The following is a 13,517-nucleotide window of genomic DNA, read 5'->3' as shown; positions in this document are numbered from 1 at the left end:
ATGAGAAAAAAATATCGGTATCACTAGAGACTTGGTTTGAGTCTCATAACGGTCATCATTTTTTCGTTTTTCCCATTGAATTCGAATACCTATGCCATTTAAATATAAAACTCGTCAGACAGATGCTAATTGTCACATATCTAACAGTAATTGTTTATGAAAAATGCACATCATCTTATTTAAATTACATATCGTACACAAAATTCTAATTTCCAGTGCAAGTTAATTCGTAATTATTGATCTTTTACAAAAAAATTTCAGTAAAGAGTGTTTGGATTGAAAAATAATACAAATTACTTGTTTTTGATCTTTATGTATTTTACACTTCACGGAAATACTCGGTCAACATGCACCTTCGTACAAAAATTCAAAACAGCCAAGAAACCAACACTGATTATCCACATAGCACTTCGTTCAATTGAGTTTGATTCAGAGCATTAAATACGTTCGGAAGACTTCAGATTCGATTTTCTTTAGAATTCGTGAAAATCCTATGCAACCGCTTTGCAGACTCATATTTACGATCTGAACTTCATGAAAAAAAAAAAAAAAAGCTCAGGTATGGTTTTAAACAATAGCCCACGTAAACGTACCTGAATGAAAAGGTCTTTTGCTATTTAGGTTCTATCAGATTGCATCTGCAGCCTATGATGAAGCGTTCAGGGAGAAAAAGAACACGTGTCGTAACGAGGGCTCTTAAGGGGAGCCGGAGGTGGTCAAATCCAAAAAACTACGATTTTTTTTTACTACCGAAAATTAATTGAAACATTCCTCTTTAATGTAAACTTCGAATTATTGTTCTACTCGCCCTAGAAGTGGAGTTATTACCATTTTCCCCCACGCCTGCAGAGGAAATGGGCGGCCGCTGAATGCATCTAACACCCTCTCGTGACTTCCTGGCGAACTGCTTGGGATTTTCTCGGCCTGTTACGCATACAGCGAGTGTGCAAGGGTTGGCTACATCGTTTTCTGTGACAGATGAAGCGCTAAGAGGCTCAAACAGACTTTGGGTTCAAGTAAGCTCAGTGATGGAAAGATAATAGGAGGGAGAGGCAGGCTTACTGATGAGGTGATTGAACGTCAACAGAGATACTATGGGTATGCTATAAGGCAAAATACTAGTAATGGTAGACCGAGCGAGGTGGCGCAGTGGTTAGCACACTGGACCCGCATTCGGGAGGACGACGGTTCAATCCCGTCTCCGGCCATCCTGATTTAGGTTTTCCGTGATTTCCCTAAATCGCTTCAGGCAAATGCCGGGATGTTTCCTTTGAAAGGGCACGGCCGACTTCCTTCCCTCATCCGAGCTTGCGCTCCGTCTCTAATGACCTCGTTGTCGACGGGACGTTAAACACTAATCTCCTCCTCCTCCTCCTAGTAATGGTAGTGACATGCGAAAAGCAGTGTGGGCATTGTTCCTTCATACTGCCTCTTCCAATGAATACCCTCAACACAGCCTGTGCCCAAAAGATTCCTGGTGAAAATATAATGCAAAAAAGGACTATGATCACAACATGGTTTGCCAGCAGCTGTGATAAATGCAATAAAACCAATTTTTCATGACTTAGCACAGCCAGAATTGTTACACAAATGTCTACACGGAAAGACGCAGAATCCTAATGAGAGCGTAAACAATTTGATTTAGAAAGTGATTCCTAAAAGGATGTTTGCAAGCATAAAAACACTGCACTTCGGCATTTATGATGCAATAGCAACCTACAACCAAGGGAACAGTGTGAAGTGTGAGGTTCTGAAGGCATTAGGATTTACAGCTGGGGTGAACACTGTACAAGCACTAAGAAATATTGACAGAGAAAGGATAAGAGGAGCAGAGGAAGAGAAAGGCATATGAAGCATGATGGAACAACAGGTCAGAAAAGACGACAGAAGAGGAAGCTTTTGGAGGATGAAGAAGAAGACCCTGGTAATCCATCCTATAGTGCAGGAATGTACTGAGAAACTTTGATAGCCATTTCCCGTAAATTTGAATTTTTCGAATATAAGGAACATTTTCTCAAAATCCACTCAAGCTAGAGAGATGAAATTTTTATACAGCACTCCTAGTGGTCAAACTTACAATGTAACACAGCCATTTGGCAAAATGTTCAGTAGTTTCATTTCAGTTTAATTATAAAACAATTATTTGTAAAAAAATTTGGGTTATTAATAAAAAAAATAATTGGAAGGAAACTAGAAAAGATACTCCAAAATCCCTCTGTCATAACTGCAATACTAAACCACTCTATATGTAAAAAAAAAATTCAAATTTTTCTATTTGGTAGTTTATTCATAAATGTTCCACAAACTTAGTGATTTTAACATGGGCAGCATAGACACCTCCGGCTCCCCTTAACAACTGACAGTCCCGCGTCTTGGATGCCGTCGCCAGACTCATTGGCGCAGACTACTTGGTGGGAGCTCGACGCCTCGGTAGGCCCTGCAGCGTTTATTTCCGTGCACCACCCAGCGCTCTCCCATATCGCTTAATCAAATGCGGCCCCCGCCACGCATCTGTGGCAACAGTGGCAACCGCAGGCCTGTTTGTTTCATCTTTTGCAGCACGTGACGTTTCGCTGTAGTCGAGCTCGACGCTTTCACCAAACCGCTACGAAGGAGGTCTGCCGCGGATATAAATGGCCCCGAGTGGCGGATTAATCAGTCTGCAACAGCAGAGGAAGATTAACTGAAGTCTGGTGATCAATGATAGGTGTTATACTTGGGCGACTCGCCACATCTAAATTCGTCATCGGATTACTGATGGTAGCCACACTGTGTTAGTCATAGATATATAAATACCGGGTGTTTCAAAATGAATATTGGGGCTTTCAGACTTTGAAGCATTTATTGCATTCAATTTACAATTATAAATAATACATCAAAAGAAAGAGCAACTTAAACAGTTTTGTTTGTGTATTTGTTCGCAAGCACATGAACTGTTTCCTGGTCTTCCGTGACAAAGCGCTAGTAGAAGAGGCTGACAAGTGAACAGAAAACTTTTTCTGTAAAGGAAACGAACCACTACAGCCGTATAATCAAAGAAATTTATTTCAGACGGCTAGTTTCGGAGCAACAGTTACGCCATCCACTACAAACCAAAAGAGTGCCTTCATTTCTTGGCCCCTGTATCGTAGAACCCATATAATACTAGCTGTCGTAGATCATATACATCAAGAGTATATACTCGTAATCTACCATTCAACCAGGTACAGTGTACCCTCATCAGGTATGTCATCCAAGACAACTAGTGTTATACGTGTTTTACGATACATGAGTCAAAGAATGAAAGTACTCTTTTGGTTTGTAGTGATCCTGAAGACGGCATTTCAAATAAATTTCTTGGCGATACGCATCTGATTGTTTTCTTTGTGTATATTATAAGGAGCTGTCCCACATCCGCGAGTACGGTAGACGTCTACGTCTACGTGATTACTCCGCTATTCACAATAAAGTGACTGGCAGAGGGTTCAATGAACCACCTTCAAGCAGTCTCTCTACCTTTCCACTCTCGAACGGCCGCGGGAAAAACGAGCACTTAAATTTTTCTTGTGTGAGCCCTGATTTCTCTTATTTTATGTTCATCATCATTTCTCCTTATGTAGGTGGGTTCCAACAGAATGTTTTCGCAATCGGAGGCGATAACTGGTGATTGAAACTTCGTGAGAAGATCCCGTCGCAACTAAAAACACTTTTGTTTTAATGATTTCCACTCAAAGTCAAGTGTAATGTCTCTGACAGTATCTCCCCTATTTCGCGGTAATACAAAACGAGCTACCCTTCGTTGAACTTTTTCAATGTCATCCGTCAGTCCCACCTGATGCGGATCCCACACTGCACAGCAGTACTCCAGAATAGGGCGGACAAGCGTGGTGTAAGCAGTTTCTTGAGTAGACCTGTTGCACCTTTTAAGTGTTCTGCCAATGAATCTCAGTCTCTGGTTTGCTCTGCCCACAACACTATCTATATGATCGTTCCATTTTAGTTTATTTGTAATTGTAATCCCTAAGTATTTAGTTGAATTTACAGGGTTTGTTGTCACAGTTCATGTAAAATTTTTGTCATAGCTGTGGATAGAGAAGAATGTTAAAGAAGACAGAATACAGCTCAGAATGTAAGAAGAGGAAGAACGAACAGCATGAAAGGAAATGAAGTAATGCTGTTAGTTAACTCGGGTATCTGGTAGTCGTCATCTACCTAGCAATGCAAAGAACGCTATTGCTCCCTGAGGGTTGAATTTACAGCCTTCAGGTTTGTGTGACTTATAGCGTAATCCAAATTTAGCGGATTTCTTTTAGTACTCTTGTGAATAACTTCACGTTTATCTTTATTCAGAGTCAATTTCCACATTTCGCACCATACAGATGCCGTATCTAAATCATTTTTCAATTAGTTTTGGTCATCTGATGACTTTACAAGACTGTAAATGACAGCATCGTCTGCAGTCTAAGACGGCTACTCAGATTGTTTCGTATGTCGTTAATTTGGATCAGGAACAATAGAGGGCCTATGCCACTTCCTTGGGGAACGCCGGATATTACTTCTGTTTTATTCGATGACTTTCCGTCTGTTACTACGAACTGTGACATTTCTGAAAGGAAACCACTAATCCAGTCGCACAACTGAGGCGATATTCCATAGGCATGCAGTTTTGTTAGAAGACAGTGCTGAAAGGTTTCTGGAAATCTAAAACTATGAAATCAATTTGACATTCCCTGTCGGTAGCATAAAGTAGTATAAAGACGTAGTTGTGTTTCACAAGAACGATATTTTCTGAATCCGTGCTATGCGTCAATAAATCCTTTTCTTCGAGACCATTCATAATGTTCGAACACAGTATATGTTCCAGAATCCTACTGCAAATCGCAAATGTACTTCAGCGGATTACTCCTATTTCCTTTATTGGCTATTTGTGTGACTTGATCAATTATCCAGTCTTTAGGTACGGATCCTTCTGTGAGCGAGCGGTTATACAGGGTGTTTCAAAATGAAAATACGGGTTTTACGGCTTTCTAGCACATATTACGTTCACCTTACAATTATAAATAACACATCAAATGGAAGAGAAACACAAACAGTTTTTCTTACAATTATTCAGTGTGAACCCTGGTCGCACATCGACTCGATAGGCGAGTTGCTCCGAAACCTTGATCAATCTGTCTGGAGTAACTATTGCAGTACCACTGATTCTAAAGTCGGATAGATCAGCTGGTATCGGCGGCACATACAATGGTCGCATCAGATCGTGTGTGAACGTGTAGGTCGTGCATAAAATGGTGTGTCAACCATCCCCTTGCGCCCAATCCATCGGTCGGATACAACGTCGTTTAACCAGTCGCGTACTGAGTTATGCCAGTGAGGCGGCGCACTATCTTGCTCCCAAATAAACATGTGTTGTTCAGCTTCTTCCCATTGAGGCACGGGCCATAGCTGCAGCACATCAACATAAGAAACATCAGTTACAGTTGATTCACCGAAAAAGAAAGGCCCATAAACTTTCCGCGGGAATAGTTCCTGGGGCTAAGCTTGAAAGACTCGCACTTGGCCGGCCGTTGTTGCCGAGCGGTTCTAGGCGCTCTAGTCTGCAACCGTGCTGCTGCTACGGTCGCAGGTTCGAATCCTGCCTCGGGCAAGTATGTGTGTGATGTTCCTAGGTTAGTTAGGTTTAAGTAGGTCTAAGTCTAGGGGACTGATGACCCCAGATGTTAAGTCCCATAGTGCTCAGAGCCATTTGAAACATTTGAAGTAGCACTTTTTCAACACGTTTTTCAGTCACTCTTCGTCATTCCATACTTTTCACATTGCGCACAGGTATACAGACAAAACTGTTTGAGTTGCTCTTTCATTTGGTGTATTATTTACAATTGTAAGTTGCACGTAATAAATGCCACAACGCCTTAAAACGGTATGTTCATTTTGAAACACCCTGTACATAATTGCTAAATATGGAGCTATTCTATCTGCATACTCTGAAAGATTTTTGTGTTTTATAGTTTGCAAGAACTGAATCCGTTGTTACAATGCAACGTGCGTTCCGTATTAAGTTCCACTTTAATCCTCCAAGTGATAATAACATCTGTAGATGGTATCGTGAGTTTGAAGGAAGTCTTTGCAAAGGTGTCGTGTGAGTAGGGCTTCCCGTCGGGTAGACCGTTCGCCGGATGCGTCTTTCGATTGGACGCCACTTCGGCGACTTGCGCGTCGATGGGGATGAAATGATGAATAGGACAACTCAACACCCAGTCCCTGAGCGGGGAAAATCTCCGACCCAGCCGGGAATCGAATCCGGGCCCTTAGTATTGACATTCTGACCAGTCAGCTACCGGGGGCGGACTTTGTAAGGGTAAGAGTACGGGACGACCAAGTGAGACTCAAGAATGTGTCGAGTGACTTTGTTTCAAGTGTAGTCCCAAGAAATCAGTTCGGAAGGCTAGTCGTGAATTAGCAGTTCCGGAAACGTCTGTGCAGAGACTTTTCAGCAGACGCCTACAACTACGTCCTTATCGTCTGCAGTTGGTACAAGCACTGAAGCCCACAAACTACTACTTTCATGCCAGTTTTACAAAAGAAATGTTGCTGCATGACGATGGAGACACTTCACCTAAGTGGAAACGCGGACACACGTAATGTGAACATCTGGGAGTCAGCAAGTCCCCACGAGATGACGCAACGAGACTCATCTGAATTGCCATATCCCGGCAGAAAGTTTATGGGACCTTCCTTGACGGTGAAGCAACTGTAACTAGTGTTTGTTGTTTGATGTGCTAGAACTATTGCTCTCCATATCGAGTCTCTAGCCGGAACATAACATCAGCTTGACACCATATTTCGGTGGACCACCTGGCCGCCATCTTCAGGTGACTAAGCTGTCGCACTAACTATCGCTCTTTCCACACAACTGGAATAGGTTGAACCACAAAACATTATTTGACAGCGGTATGATGCCCCGCTTCCCTAGCATAACTCAGTACGCGATTGACTAAACAACGTTGTACCTAACTGCTGGACTGGTCGCAAAGGGCTGGATGACAGAGCTTGTTTTGTATTGTCTCCAGGATGGGGATTCATAATGGAACACTTGCATGTGCCGCCGCTACCAATTGATCTACCCGACTTAAGAAACAGATTAAAGCAGTTGTTGCAATAATCACTCCTACAAACTGACAGTGATTTGGAAAGAAACCGCCTATCGACTGGACGTGTGGCGTGTGACAAGTAGTGCTCACACTGAACACGTGTAAGGAAAACTGTTTGAGTTGCTCTTTCATTTCTTGTGTTATAATTGAATGTAATGAATGCTATGAGGACTTAAAACCCTGATATTCATTCTGAAACACCCAGTATAATACTATAAATGTTGTATTTTACAAGAAACCAGACAGAGAAGACATTCAAAAAAACCATAAACCTACCAGCCCACTATCAGAATCGTTACTCAAAGTGTGGCCACCTAAAATCTCTCTGAGCTCCACCATAGAATATCTTTTTCATAAGAATTTTTGGGTTCTTACGCTGTCCAAAGAGCTTCCACGCCTCAATGCAAAGACACATGTCTGAGTGTTTGGCGCAAGCAAACATATTGAAACTACTCCACTTCATGCGTCCTCAGAATGTGGTCTACTGGCTCAATCTGTCTGCGGTCACAGTGGCATGCAGTCGTACTTTTGTGCTTCGCACCACAGCTGGCTTTGTTTACATCCGTGGTGTAAGTCTGTGCCCTTTTGCTGGCGCTACACCATTGTGTGAGTTCTCTGTAAACGTTAGAAAATGAAGCAGTGACTAAACGTAGTAGGAAACATACGTCAGAATTTACCTTCTACCGAATTTTACCAGACTCTGAGTCGAGGATTGGCTAGACGAAGACGTCAAAATCTGAAGATACAGTTCGATATCGCTTTTAGACTGTAAATAGCTTCTTGTATTCGCAGATGAAATACTCTGAATTATGCGAGAAAGTTGTTAGATCTACCGGTGGCTTCACTTAAGTTCAATCACAGTAACAGAAACATTGGTGACGTAACTGTTGATCACACGAGACCCAAAAAAATAACTATTAAGATTTTTGAGTTACCTTCTGAAGTTCCTGCAGAGCAGATAAATGTACTGAGTGCTTTTTCTGGGAAAGTTTTATCTAATTTCGCCGAGAAACGGGCGAAAGCCCACAAATTTCCGGTTCTGAACGGTGTCGGGCAGCTGGAGGTGGGTCTTCAACGACGACACCGTCGTACACTATCATCTGTGCTTATACAGGCATCGTAATCTATTATGGCCAACCAAGGAGTTGCACGATCTGCAGTTGGGTGGGTCATATTTCTTCTGAGTGCATACAGGAACGAGCTATACAGCTCCCAACAGCTGTGAAGTCTCATCTACTCACGTAGCTGCGTCGTCAGCTGACTGAACAACCAACCAGAGCATCTTCTGTAGAATACACTACTGAAGATGACGTCCAAATCACACTCCTACTGAAAATCCTGAGAGGACGGACTAGCTTTTAGCTGAGTCTAAAGTAACAAGAGAATCTCAGACGACATCAACAGAATGACTTCTCAGTTCAATAAACTTTACCAACAGCCGTATACTTCAGGTTATTTCATTTTATTTCGAATGCTCCCAGTTTCGGCAATTCATTTTGCCATCTTCAGGCACCATACGCTTTTTTCGAATCAATGAACTTATCGTTTAGTTCCATAAAACTGGACACCGTGAATCCGAACTGCAACTGATCCATACGAAATGGTAACATCCTTATTGATTTATTGAATTGAGAAGTTCGTACTAGCCGATGTCCCCTGGCCATAATGGACCGATAGAGACTCAACAAAATGAAGTTGCCTCAGCAAAGAGAACATGGAAAGAGAAATAACAGAAGAAAAAAAGGCATCTCAAACTAACGTGAAACTTTATATACAGCTGAGAGTCAAAAATCTGTTAGGTACTCAAGAAAGAATAAGAAACTAAGATTGGCCCACCAAGGAGTTGAGGAGATGGCGGCTTCGCTTCGGGGAAAGTGAAGCAAATTAATGAAAAACTAAATGTAGAGTCACCAGTAACACCCAAACAACGAAACAGTTATCTATACAAAAGTAGGGTGAGGAGAGTGCAGTAATGATACCCAAGAAAACTCAAGGAGACGCCATAAGAATGTCTACTAGCAAAATTGATGATAACAAACACAAGTCAGATGAAGAGGAACGATGTCATTTGGTGTACCAAAGGCTCTCACTATAAATGACTGGGCAGAGGAGGTAGAGGACGGAATTAAGGATGCTGATATGAGCGACATTGCAGGGACCTCCAACAGCACTGGGCATGCTTCCACAGGAACTGAAGCGACAGAAGACAACACGACCATTGTTACACACGAAGGGCACAAAGAAAAGGAATCTGAATTCTATTAAGATGAAGTATATTAATCTCCAACAGAGCACACGCACAGATGATTGATCTCTAAACACATAAAATTGCTACATGGAAATAAAACCCACAGTTCCCTCAAGCTAAACAACATCTAAGTCATCAGTAACCATTTCTCCTCCTGTCATCCTCAGTTTCGGTAATATTAGATTCGTATATAAGTTCGCAGTGTTTTGCAGTTTGGTATTTCATTTACTAAGGATTTATTTATCGATTGTCATTTTTATTTGTAGTTCACTGTTACTATTTGAGCTTACATACTGTCATTTGGAGATAGAGAGTGGAACTTTGGAAGCTAGAAATTGCAGTGCCAAATGGAGAAACCGGAACACTGTCGACTTATTCTTCTGTCTGAGTTGAATAGAGGAGTGACAGCAGTGGAGGCAGCCAGACACATTAGCGTTGTGTATGGGGATAATGCCATTGGACAGGGCACGGGGGCACGGCAAGAAAATGGTTTTCTCGTTTTAAGGAGAATAATTTTGACATTAGTGACTCTCCACGTTCAGGAAGGCCTTCGGGATTTAATGAGCATCGTTTAAACGCATTAATCTACAATTGTACAGGTCAGTGTACACGAGAACCAGAAAATGTGATGAACTGTGATCATCCCACCATCCTGCAACATTTTTGTGTAAGTGGGAAGGTTCAAAAATCGTGTGTATGGGTACTGCACTCTGTAAGCCATAAACACAAAGCTCAGTGGAATGGCCATATTTGCATCTCTGCTTGTTTGTCATCAGTTGGCTCGTGAACAATATCGACCATTCCTACCCTGTATGGTTACCGGTGACCATAAATGGTGTCTTAATGGTAACACAGGGAAAAGAAAGGAATGGTTGTGACCAAGCAAAGCAGCACCTCCCTATGCACAAAAGATAACGTTATTCATCTGATGGAGCAGTGACTGTGTAGTGTTGTAAGGCATCCATATTTTACGGACCTTACATGAGCTCAGTCCATAACAACAGTACAATAGAGTATGAGATCCTCAGAAAATTATATTAGCAACAAAAAGCAATTGCAGTAATTTATTTTATTTATTTAATCATATGGGTAGCGCCCCCTGTCAGACAGACCATTCGCCAGGTGCCGGTCTTTCAATTTGATGCCACATCGGCGACCTGCAGTCGATGAGGTTGAAAGGATGATGATGACACCACAACACCCAGTCCCTGGGTGGAGAAAACTCCCCAACCCGTCCGCAAATCGAACGCAGGCACAGAGGATTGACAATCAGTCACACTGACCATTCAACTACTGGGGGCAGACTTATTGCAGCAATAACATGTACTGAAAACTAACAAAACAATATCTACCAATATAAGGAGAGGAGCATGCATAAAAAAGTGAAACAAATTTTGGAGACAAACCGAGCAGGTGGTTAATGGCACTGGAAAAACCCACTTCACAGGAGAACGCCGAGCTTCAGTGCAGAAAGGGATAAGACCATAACAATACATTGTTCCTTTTAACGTAAATACGGCCGGGATGAAAGGTAACTGGCTGCACGGCTTTAACAGGGCTAGTGGCGACCCGGCAAGAAAAATAAAAATTCACCTCTAATGAGACAGCGGTTGGTTGAAGCCATACAGGGCGATGAAAACGCAACATGGTGGGGAGAGCTCCATTATATAAAAGAATTTTAAGAACTAAAAATTGCTAGATCTCTCTTTTCTTGTGGCGGACCGCACAAGCGTGTGGAAGATAGTGAGGGCGTTGGGAGCTTTGCGTCTGTGAAGTGGACGATATGCTTCACGTATTGTGGCGACAGATAGCAAAGAGGTAGTTAATTATTCCTGCTAGAATTTTTGTGGGCAATGAAATTGTACATGTCGCTAAAACCCTTGGTGAGTGTGCAATAGCCATTACTTCGACTAGGGAAACATTAACGTTCTATGTTATGCAGGGAAGTTGAGACTGAATGAATTCAGTCAAAACCAGAGTAGGGAATTAGCGTTTCAGACCCAGCATGGAGACAACGCCGTTGCATATCCTGATTGGTAAAGTACCATTGCACATTAGACCACAGTAAGTGTTGAGTCGAGAGTTTGCTTGAAAGGGTACAGTACCGCCCGACATACTTCATTATTTTTGTCAGAACAACACATTTTTTTGTAAAATAACTCAATTTCAATTAATACAGCGAAGCCGGATACCAGTGTGGGAAAGAATGACAATTTATTTATTTAATTGATCACATGTGCACTACCACAAAGTAAATCCCTACATCCAGTTTGGTGAGATCTGTGAAATGAATGAATGTATGGTTGTCTGCTAACTGCAGATAGTGAATGTGAATATATGATCATCTTTGAGTCGATCCTTTGGCCACCTTTGGTGGGACCAAAGAGATGAAATTTACCAGAGCTTTGAGCGCCTGAAATGTGGCTGACCAACACGATAGCAAGGTGCTTCCCCCACCTCGACAGAGATGGGAGAGGACCTAGAGAATGGCCATGTTTCGGCTCTCTGCCGCTGGATCTTGTGCTGTTAAGACCTGTTTTAGTTGTGCTTCGTAATGATGAAAGAGTGGAGACATGGTATGCATGTGGAATATTTAAGAGTAGTTTGAAATAATAATTTCTCTATTTCAGGAACTTTTGTGGGGAGAATTAAATGTCAGGCAGGTAATATTAAAGGGATTGTAGTAATCTTCAGAAGTGACCAACAGTCACAATGAAACCACGTGTAGCAATTAGTTGAAATACTTCCGTGTGCTTAAGTTAAGCTGAATTACTAGCATGTGTACAATAAGTTGAAATATTTAAGAAATAGCGTGTGTACCATAAGTTGAAATATTTAAGAAATGGCGTGTGCAGGACTTGAAATTAGAGACGAGTACTTCCACGTGGTGAGTACTGTGTGAGTCTCAATCTGTGTATGAGACACAGGATAAAGAGAAGTACTCGTCCATGGTATCAGTTGAGGACTCGCGTGTGTGATGAATATGTTCTTAATGTTACTTTGCGTGATATGATTCCGTGTGACGCTAGATTTAAACTCTGAGAGAGAATCAAGGTGAGTCGGCCGTCTATCCAGCAACGCCACTTGGCTTGCATTGCACAGGAAGACGTGGAAATATCTCCAGAGTTCATAGTAGGAAAGTAGAATTACGAAGTGGGGCTGTTTCGTGTGAAACTGGGATAAATATTAATTGAAGTGGGAAAGCTGAAAGTGATAATGTTGTGACCATTCTCTGTGTAGTATTTCATGTTGTAGTGTAGTGTATGTCATGTAATTTGGGTATGTGTGGTTTGCATGGGAGAGTAGCGAGGTAGTTTCAAAAGATTAGTGGGTTATGCTTGTTCCTTCAGTACCGCTCGGTCTGGAGGAAAGTTTAGTGATGATGATTGTGAGAGTCGAAGTGTGAGGTATAATAAAAGATCCACCATCCTATCCAGAAAGTGCACTGTAGCGTTAAAAATAATTACGAGACCATAATATAGAGATTCACCATTGTAAAGCCATGCCCACCGGGCGGAATTTCCCATGTGTTATTGTTGTAGGTTATAGAATTTGTGTGTTTAGGTTAGAGAATTTATCGGAATAAATAAGATAGTGAAAAGAAAAAGATTGGTGGACTTTTCCTTCGAATTGTATGTTGTAATAATGTCCCGAATTTATAATGTGTGCGCCATTCATATTCAGTGCGGTGGCCACGTGTTGATAAAACGCGTTAAATAAAAGACAAAAAGAAAATGTGGTATTGCCAGTGTGTAGTGTACAGTCAGAGTTCTGTAAATTACTGATAGTCAGATGCGTGTTTCCGTTGTGTATTAATCATATAGGAGGATAACTTGTAACTTAAGTGTGAGTACTAGAGTTCATGTTACTCGATAAATAAGAATGAATCCACTCGCTTGGCAGACCACTCATCTTGCAGGCCTGACTGCTTGATGCCACAGTATGAGCAACACATGTGGGTGCCTCTCATGCTCACCCCAACCTGTGCACGTTTTGACCGTTGAATATCAAAAGCTAGGTTACTAACCTACCCTCACATTGAGTATATGAAAGTTTTTTCATTGGTTTAAAAGGTAAATTTTTTCTCCACGAACTTAGTGCATTGACCAGCTATGATACCATAGAAGTAAATTTAATAG

The sequence above is a fragment of the Schistocerca americana genome, chromosome 1 (genome assembly GCF_021461395.2).
Source record: "Schistocerca americana isolate TAMUIC-IGC-003095 chromosome 1, iqSchAmer2.1, whole genome shotgun sequence".
In the NCBI taxonomy this organism is placed as follows: domain Eukaryota; kingdom Metazoa; phylum Arthropoda; class Insecta; order Orthoptera; family Acrididae; genus Schistocerca; species Schistocerca americana.
This window is presented reverse-complemented; position numbering follows the sequence as displayed.